Source organism: Gopherus evgoodei, chromosome 3 (assembly GCF_007399415.2).
Source record: "Gopherus evgoodei ecotype Sinaloan lineage chromosome 3, rGopEvg1_v1.p, whole genome shotgun sequence".
In the NCBI taxonomy this organism is placed as follows: Eukaryota; Metazoa; Chordata; order Testudines; family Testudinidae; genus Gopherus; species Gopherus evgoodei.
Genome location: NC_044324.1, coordinates 194,917,119 through 194,925,145, shown reverse-complemented (window position 1 = coordinate 194,925,145; position 8,027 = coordinate 194,917,119). Strand labels below are relative to the sequence as shown.

Here is an 8,027-nt window from a genome sequence, read left to right as displayed (position 1 = left end):
TCCCCCCAAGACCTTGCTCGGGGAACCCCAAGACCCAGACCCTCTGGATCTTACCACAAGGAAAGTAAACCCTTTCCCCCACCATTGCCTCTCCCAGGCTTCCCCTCCCTGGGTAAATTACCCTGGAAGATCAGTGTGATTCAAACTCCTTGAATCTTAAACAGAGAGGAAAATGCACCTTCCCCTCTCCATCTCTCCCCTCCCCCCAACTCTCCCTGAGAGAGACAGTAATCCTAACACAGAGAGAAACTAGCCTCTCTCTCCCCCTTCCCTCCTTTCTCCTCACCAAGTCCCTGGTGAATCCAGACCCCGTCCCCTGGGGTCTCACACCAGAATAAAAAAACAATCAGGTTCTTAAATAATAAACTTTTAATTAAAGAGAGAAGAACAGTAAAAAATATCTTTGGAAATTTAAAATGGAATAGGTACAGGGTCTTTCAGCTATAGACACTGGGAATACCCTCCCAGCCTAAGTATATAAGTACAAATTAAAATCCTTTCAGCAAAATACAAATTTGAACTCCTTCCAGCCAAATACACATTTGAACTCCTCCCAGCCAAATACACATTTGCAAATAAAGAAAACAAACATAACTTAACTCGCCTTATCTACTTAGTACTGACTATTCTGAACTTATAAGAGCCTGTATCGGAGAGAAACCTGGTTGCACGTCTGGTCCCTCTGAGCCCCCAGAGTGAACAACCACCAAATCCTAACAGCACACATACAAACTTCCCTCCCTCAAGATTTGAAAGTATCCTGTCCCCTGATTGGTCCTCTGGTCAGGTGACAGCCAGGCTCACAGATTTTGTTAACCCTTTACAGGCAAAAGAGATATAAAGTACTTCTGTTCTATTAACTCCTACTATCTGTTTATGACAACCACATTTCACATTCTTTAAAAAATATTATTTATTATTTTAAAAATTAAATTCCCTAAACATTAAAGTAAATCTGAACTTTTTTCCAGTTTATCTCACTTTGCTTACTGACTTTTCACAATCCTTAAAATGCTTTACTTACCCTCATATGTTCTACCATTAATATTTAACACCAATATTAATATCCTATTATGTACAGAAGGAAGTCCTACTTAAGATAAAAGATGTTCTGTGACCTGAAAAAATACCAACAATGTTGAGAAGTAATTTGGCACATTAGTCCTTGTAGAAAAGTCCCATATAATTTAAATAATGACTATTCTATAACTGTTTTAATCCATGGTATGGAGTTTCGTGGAGGATTACATCCCGGGAACAAAAATCTAAAGGATAGTCAAAAACACTTATAGAAAAGAAATGATTCTCTGCTAAATGTTATGCCTTAGATTAGGGGTGGGCAAACTATGGCCCGCGGGCCAGATCTGGCCTATCAGGGCTTTGCATCCAGCCCATGGGATTGCCACCCCCATGGCACCCCAACCCCCTTCCCTGAGCCGCCTTGTACACTCCGCAGCCCCCCTCTGCCCCAACCTCTTGCCCCGAGCCCCTTCCTGCACCCCACACCCCCTCCCACACCCCACACTCCCTCCTGCACCCCAATCCCCTGCCCCAGCCCTACATTCATGGCCCTGCATGCAATTTCCCCACCTAGATGTGGCCCTCGGGCCAAAAAGTTTGCCTACCCTTGCCTTAGATTCTCCATTGGAGTCTGGGCACTTGGAGCATAAAACAGACCTAAAGCCTGCATAGCTGACTGCAAAAGGAACATTCCAGCGTAAGGGGATCCTCCACTAGCCAGCTTCCTACAACACCTCCACGCTGGCTGCCAGCCTTAGGGCCATGACCATGGGAAGAAAAAGTTCCCGTAGCCTGCTGACCCTGGTTGTCTTAGGGCCATTAGCAACCAACACAAATTAATGCATCACTAAGGCAGTTCTAATTTAGGGCTTAAAGTCTTTTTCACCCCACCCTCCAAAACTGTGTTGTGAATTCCTTGACTATAGACAATTAATTCCAAATTGTTTTTAGAACAATTTCTATAGCACAATACTTTACTGACTTCATCCCTATTCCTTGTGTACTGGATATTTCTTTAAAGCAAGATTCAGTACCAGGCCCCATTGAATATTAAAAAAACTTCCAGTAAATTACATAATTCAACACCCCATATTGTACTGCTCATTCCATTGTCGGTGGGCTTCATCCTGCAGTCCTTAAGTCTCACAACAGTCCCACTGAAGTTAATGGGACTGAAGCCAAAGCTGCTTGAATAAGTCTGGCAGAATCTTGCACATTTATTAACTTTGAGATCCTGTGGGCTAGAGACTTAGGCTGAACTTCATCCACAAGGGAGAGCCAGCATGAGGTTCAAGCACCACTTTTCAGTCCCTCCTAAGCCCAATTTTGACACCATAAGTGATACATAGGATCATGCTGACCTTCTGTCGAAAGCATTTCACCCTGGAAGCATGTAAAATCAGTTACCATGTTTACATAAATATTTTAATGCCATTATCAGGGCCGGATTTACACCTTATGCACCCCTAGGCACAGCATTTTCAGTGCTCCTCCCCCTGCTTACAGCTGACACTGCACCAATATGAACCTGAAACTTATTTCATATTGTATCAGATCTGTGCTGGCCAAAATATACTGGCCCCGTTCCTTCCCGCAGCAGCCCTCAAAGCAGCACTGCCCAACCCAGCTCCCCATTCTGTGGGCAGAACAGCCCAAGGGCAGCGGGGGCAGACAGGGAACAGTCTCCATGGAAAGACATGATACACTCCACCATGAGAGGCACTCCCAGCCTGACCGGGATGCATCCCACCCACCCCAGGTAAGGTGCAAGGGAGGGACTGTACCTCTCTGCATGGCAAGTGGTCCCTGGGTATCTTCTGTTTCTCCCACAGCCCGGCGTGGCAGCCACTCTCCAGCTCTGCCATGCAGGACACTAGCCACGCCCCTCCCTCTCCATCTCTGGCATAAGGCACAGGCAGTGGGGCAGCCAAGATTTGGAAGGGGCTGGAACACTCCCAGCACCTTTAGCAGCCACCCCACCCGGCTGCAGATCACAGTGCCCCCAGGGTGGGCTGACTCAGATGCTCACTGTGTGCCAGCCCCACACACTGGGCAGCTACCAATCTGTGCCAGGAGCTCACTTTTAACTTTTAGGCACCCCTAGAACTCCAGTGCCCTAGGCACATGCCTACCGTGACCAACTGGAAATCTGGCCTTGTTCAGTTTTAGGTCTGGGATGGCCTGTTCAACTAGAGTGGACCACGCAGTTAAGGTCTGTGTGATGGAAAATATAAAAGAGAAAATTAGTGAGTAAGTGATATTACTGAGAAGAGGGGCTCACAGTCTTCTACTTCTTAAATGTTTGTCCTCTTGGCAAAAATTAAGGGTCTAGTGCTCCCATGCTGTTCTTGGGGAACACTGCACTTTCAAGAGGTTAAAAAAGACCATTTATTTAAACTAAGAATAACGTATTTTCCCTAAATCTGAAAGTTCATTATTCTCCCTGAATGTTTTTAATTCCAAATTCCTGATTTGTGAAATTAAGCAAACAGACCAATTGATTACATCAACCAGGTGTCTCCAAACTCCTCTATTTGCTCTATTATTTGCATTACTTTACTCTCTAATTTAAGGCTAGATTGTTTTGGGAAAAGAAAAGGTATCTCCCATGCAGCAGGTATGAGAAGCATGGTATCTGATGCAGGCACAATAGATCTGCCCATACAAACACTTAAGTTAATGGGAATTTTGTCACTGACTACAGAGGGAAGCATTATTGAGTCCACTCTCTCTGGGAACACAGGAAGAACACATGCAGCAAGAGACTCTTCTCCACCCTGTGGTTTCCTCATGCCTGTTTACCTCTGCTAGCCAGTGTAGAGGAACCAGTGTAGGTGGCCATTTCTCTCCCCACCCTCTATGGGATTTCTAGTACTGGTCTTGGTGCTAGAGTCCACTAATTCTTGTGATCCAGGAATGCAAGTTAACCTGGTTTGATGGGAGGGAAAAGCACCTGATGGTTGGTCTGCTCAGTAATTGGAAGATGTGATTGAAGCACATATAGTCATACCTGAGCTAACTTTGATCTAAGACTAACTCTACTCTGCAGATAGAAGGTGTACTTCCTATCTTGTGTAGGTGTACATGTGCTAGCTCTGTTCAAGCTAGCAAGCTAAAAATAACAGTGATGCTATTTAGGTGGAGGCTTGTGCAAGGGGTAAACAGTGAGGTGGCAAAATTTGCAGATAATACTAAACTACTCAAGATAGTTGAGTCCAAAGCAGACTGTGAAGAGTTACAAATGGATCTCACAAAACTGGGTGACTGGGCAACAAAAGGGCAGATGAAATTCAATGTTGATAAATGTAAAGTAATGCACATTGGAAAACATAATCCCAACTATACATATAAAATGATGGGGTCTGAATTAGCTGTTAACAGTCAAGAAAGAGATCTTGGACCCATTGTAGATAGCTTTCCAAAAACATCCACTCAGTGTGCAGCAGCAGTCAAAAAATCTAACAGAATGATGGGAATCATTAGGAAAATATCATAATGTCACTATATAAATTCATGGTATTCCTACACCTTGAATATTGTGTGCAGATGTAGGCACTCTGTCTCAAAAAAGATATATTAGAAATGCAAATGGTACAGAGAAGGGCAACAAAAATGATTAAGAGGATGGAACAGCATCCATGCGAGGAGAGATTAAGAACACTGGGACTGTTCACCTTGGAAAACAGATGACTAAGGGTGGATATGATAGAGGTCTATAAAATCATGACTGGTGTGGAGAAAGTGAATAAGAAAGTGTTATTTACTCCTTCTCATAACACAAGAAGTAGGGATCATCAAATGAAATTAATAGGCAGCAGGTTTAAAACAAACATTTCTTCACACAACATAGTCAACCTGTGGAACTCTTTGCCAGGGGATGTTGTTATATCCAAGACTATAACAGGGTTCAAAAAAGAACTAGATAAATTCATAGAGGATAGGTCCATCAATGGCTATTAGCTAGTTATAGGCAGGGATGTAAAGCCATGCTCTGAAGTGTCCGTAATCTCTGTTTGCCAGAAGCTGGGAATGGGTGATGGGATGGATCACTGAATGATTACCTGCTCTGTTCATTCCCTTTGAAGCACCAGGGATTGTCACTGTTGGAAGACAGGATACTGGGTGAGCTGGACCTTTGGTTTGACCCAGTATGTCCGTTCTTATGTTATGTTCTGATTACAAGACTCTCTGAAATCATAGGTACATACTCAGGTGGCTAGCCTGAGCCATCGCCCATGCTACTCTGGCCATATTGCTTGTTTAACATGCTAGATAGAGCAGAATTAGGCTTGGTCTGTACTTAAAAGTTAAGTCATTCAGGGTGTGAAAAAATACACCTGACCAATATTTCGACCTAACCCCCAGTGCAGATCAGCTGTGTTGACAGAAGAATGCTGTGTGTCATCTGGGGAGGTGTTTTTTCTACACTGGCATATCCCCTTCCTTTGGCATAGGCTGTGTCTATGCTGTGGGGTTGTGCTAGCACAGCTATGCTTTTATAGTCTTCATTGCATAATTACACTTCCAGCTCCAGTGTAGATGTTCCCCTAGGTTAGATCAAAGATAGCTCAAGTAACAATAGCAGTGAAGCTGCAGAAGCATGGGCGGCACCTGCTCAAGCACGTACCCAGGGACCTGGGTGGAAAGGGAGGGGATAGCCCATGCAGCCACCTGTTCACCCAGGGCTTCACAGCCATTTTTACTCGATTTATCTTTGATCTAACTAGATCAAAGATAACTCAGGTAAGTCTACACATGCTGCAGTCATACCTCCCAGCTGCAGAACAAACATACCCTATACTTCCTTCACATCTCTGTGATCTTGCATATAAAGCATGCCTTGTAAGGTATCAGGTGAAAGGTTATAATCTGCTGAAAGTAATTTCTCTGTCCATATATGTGTATCATTAATGCATATGAAGCCATGAGAATTGTGTTGTATGGTTGTCAATAAAACGTGCTTTAAATTGGGGAAACCCCAGACATGCTTGGACTTGTGTGTTCCCCAAGCACATGGGACTGAGGGTATAAAACAGAACAGAGCAGGCCCATGCTTTGCCTTTCTCCTTCACCGACCGACGCTCCAAGCAACGAGGACACTCTGAAAACTCCAATTGAGGGGACTGGCCCAGATTTCAAGGGTGAAATCTGTGTACTATGAACTGCAATACCTAGTGGGGTGAGAAAAACCGCTTAATCTAGATGGTGCCCAGTCTAATAGGTTTGAGAGTTAGACTGCGTGCTTATATTTGATTTCTTTTGGTAACTAACTCTGACTTTTTGCCTGCCACTTAATATCACTTAAAATCTATCTTTTGTAGTCAATACATTTGTTTAGCTGTTTATCTTTACCAGTGAGTTTGTTTGAAGTGTGTGGTAAATCTGCTCAGGTTTTGCAAAGGCTGGTGTATATCCACCTTCCACTGATAAATTGCTGAACCAATTAATACATTTGCACTGCTCATCTTGAGCAGGACAAGAAAGTATATAGTGAAGGGAACTGGGAGCTTTGGCTCTGTGCCTTTCTCTGTGTGATTCATGAGTGGCTCTGGGAGTATTCATGAAATCTAGCTAGGTGTGGAGCGCCACATGTGGTTGTGCTGAGTGATAACAGCACCTGGAGGGGTTTGCTGGTCACTATCAAGGCATTGTGAGAGACAGCCTAGGCTGGAGAGAGTTCAGGAGGGCACAGCAGTCCCACAGTCCCAGACTGCACCCCAGGGATCCCATTACACCCCTAATTTACATTTGTATATGAGCTAAATGAAGGAGCAAACAAGGACTGGAGAAGCATTAACTCTGCTGCATATGGGAAGGGATGTGATTGCTAACATTTGGAAAATAGTCAGCCTATTTTGGAATCGGAGGGTGCTTGTGCTGACTTATAAGCAGACATGGCCTTGCATTCTTCTGTGTAGTGAAAAGCTGAAGAAAAAGGCTAACAGTTTATTATCTCGAAATGGATATGTAAGTACCCTACTAAGGCTCCAAAGCTGCAGTTCTCACATGGGCAAAACATCCATTGCTGGACCCTCACACTCTCTTCATTCTTAGAAAAACTGCTTTTTTTGGAGAGACTTGTATATTTAAAGTAAGAAAAATCATCTTTGATGTTGTGTGACATTTACGTTCATTGGTGCAAAATACAGTTCTAATGATGTCACATAAGTTGATCTGGATAAAGTAGATTTCCACTTGATCATTCTCTCTCCCCTAATTAATTTTTAATTTGATTGGAAAATGGAGTGCCTAATCACCCTTTTCCACAAAATTAACCTGCAGGAGTGGATAACAATTTTTATTTTTCCCCCCAATACTAGGTCCCAATCCACCAGATTATCCTAATGTGAGGAAACAGGCTGGAGATTGGCAGGTAACTGTCCCAACTATACAACTCTCAGCCATGCTGGATAGGCAGCAGTTAGTGATCTCCACCTCTTGGCAATATACCATACTGTCACAGGCTCCTTCACCTCAACAGTGATTTGCTCTCACCTTCAGGGGCTTAGGGCCTGAATGCTGCTCATCTACTGCATTTGGGGATTTGTGTTACCTGTCAATCCCTTCCTAGGCTTGGTTTTCTGGCCCCGCCCTCTCCTCTCAGTGGGGCAACTCCACACTCCAGTGGATTTGGAATTGTGTTGAATGCATCATTGCAGCTTTGTGTCATGGAGCTTTGCTCATTGGTCATGACAGCATGCCAGACACGGTGGACGCTTCTAAGCATGTCATCCTCTCTGCCACCACAAGCCCATGGAGCCCAGCTTTGTGGTATTTCTGCAGAATGATATGCAGCACCATCACTGCTCAGCTCCTCCTGTTCTCTCCACCCAGTTTCCGAGGGCTTTGTCTCATCTGCACCAGTGAGATGGAGGGGAGTATCTGACCCCAAAGAACCAAGTCTGTTACTCTGGCCAATCTACTAAATAGCTACTAAATGATGCTATCATTGAAATTTGACTCAACTTTTTGTTTCTTACATCTGTTCGCAAAGCCCATGTACCCAT

At 44.0% G+C, this 8,027-nt stretch overlaps 1 protein-coding gene across 1 annotated transcript in view; it reads right to left on the bottom strand.

The window, feature by feature from the left end:
• NRXN1 (neurexin 1) overlaps positions 1 to 8,027 on the bottom strand; it is a 1,285,455-nt gene that overhangs the window by 446,028 nt on the left and 831,400 nt on the right.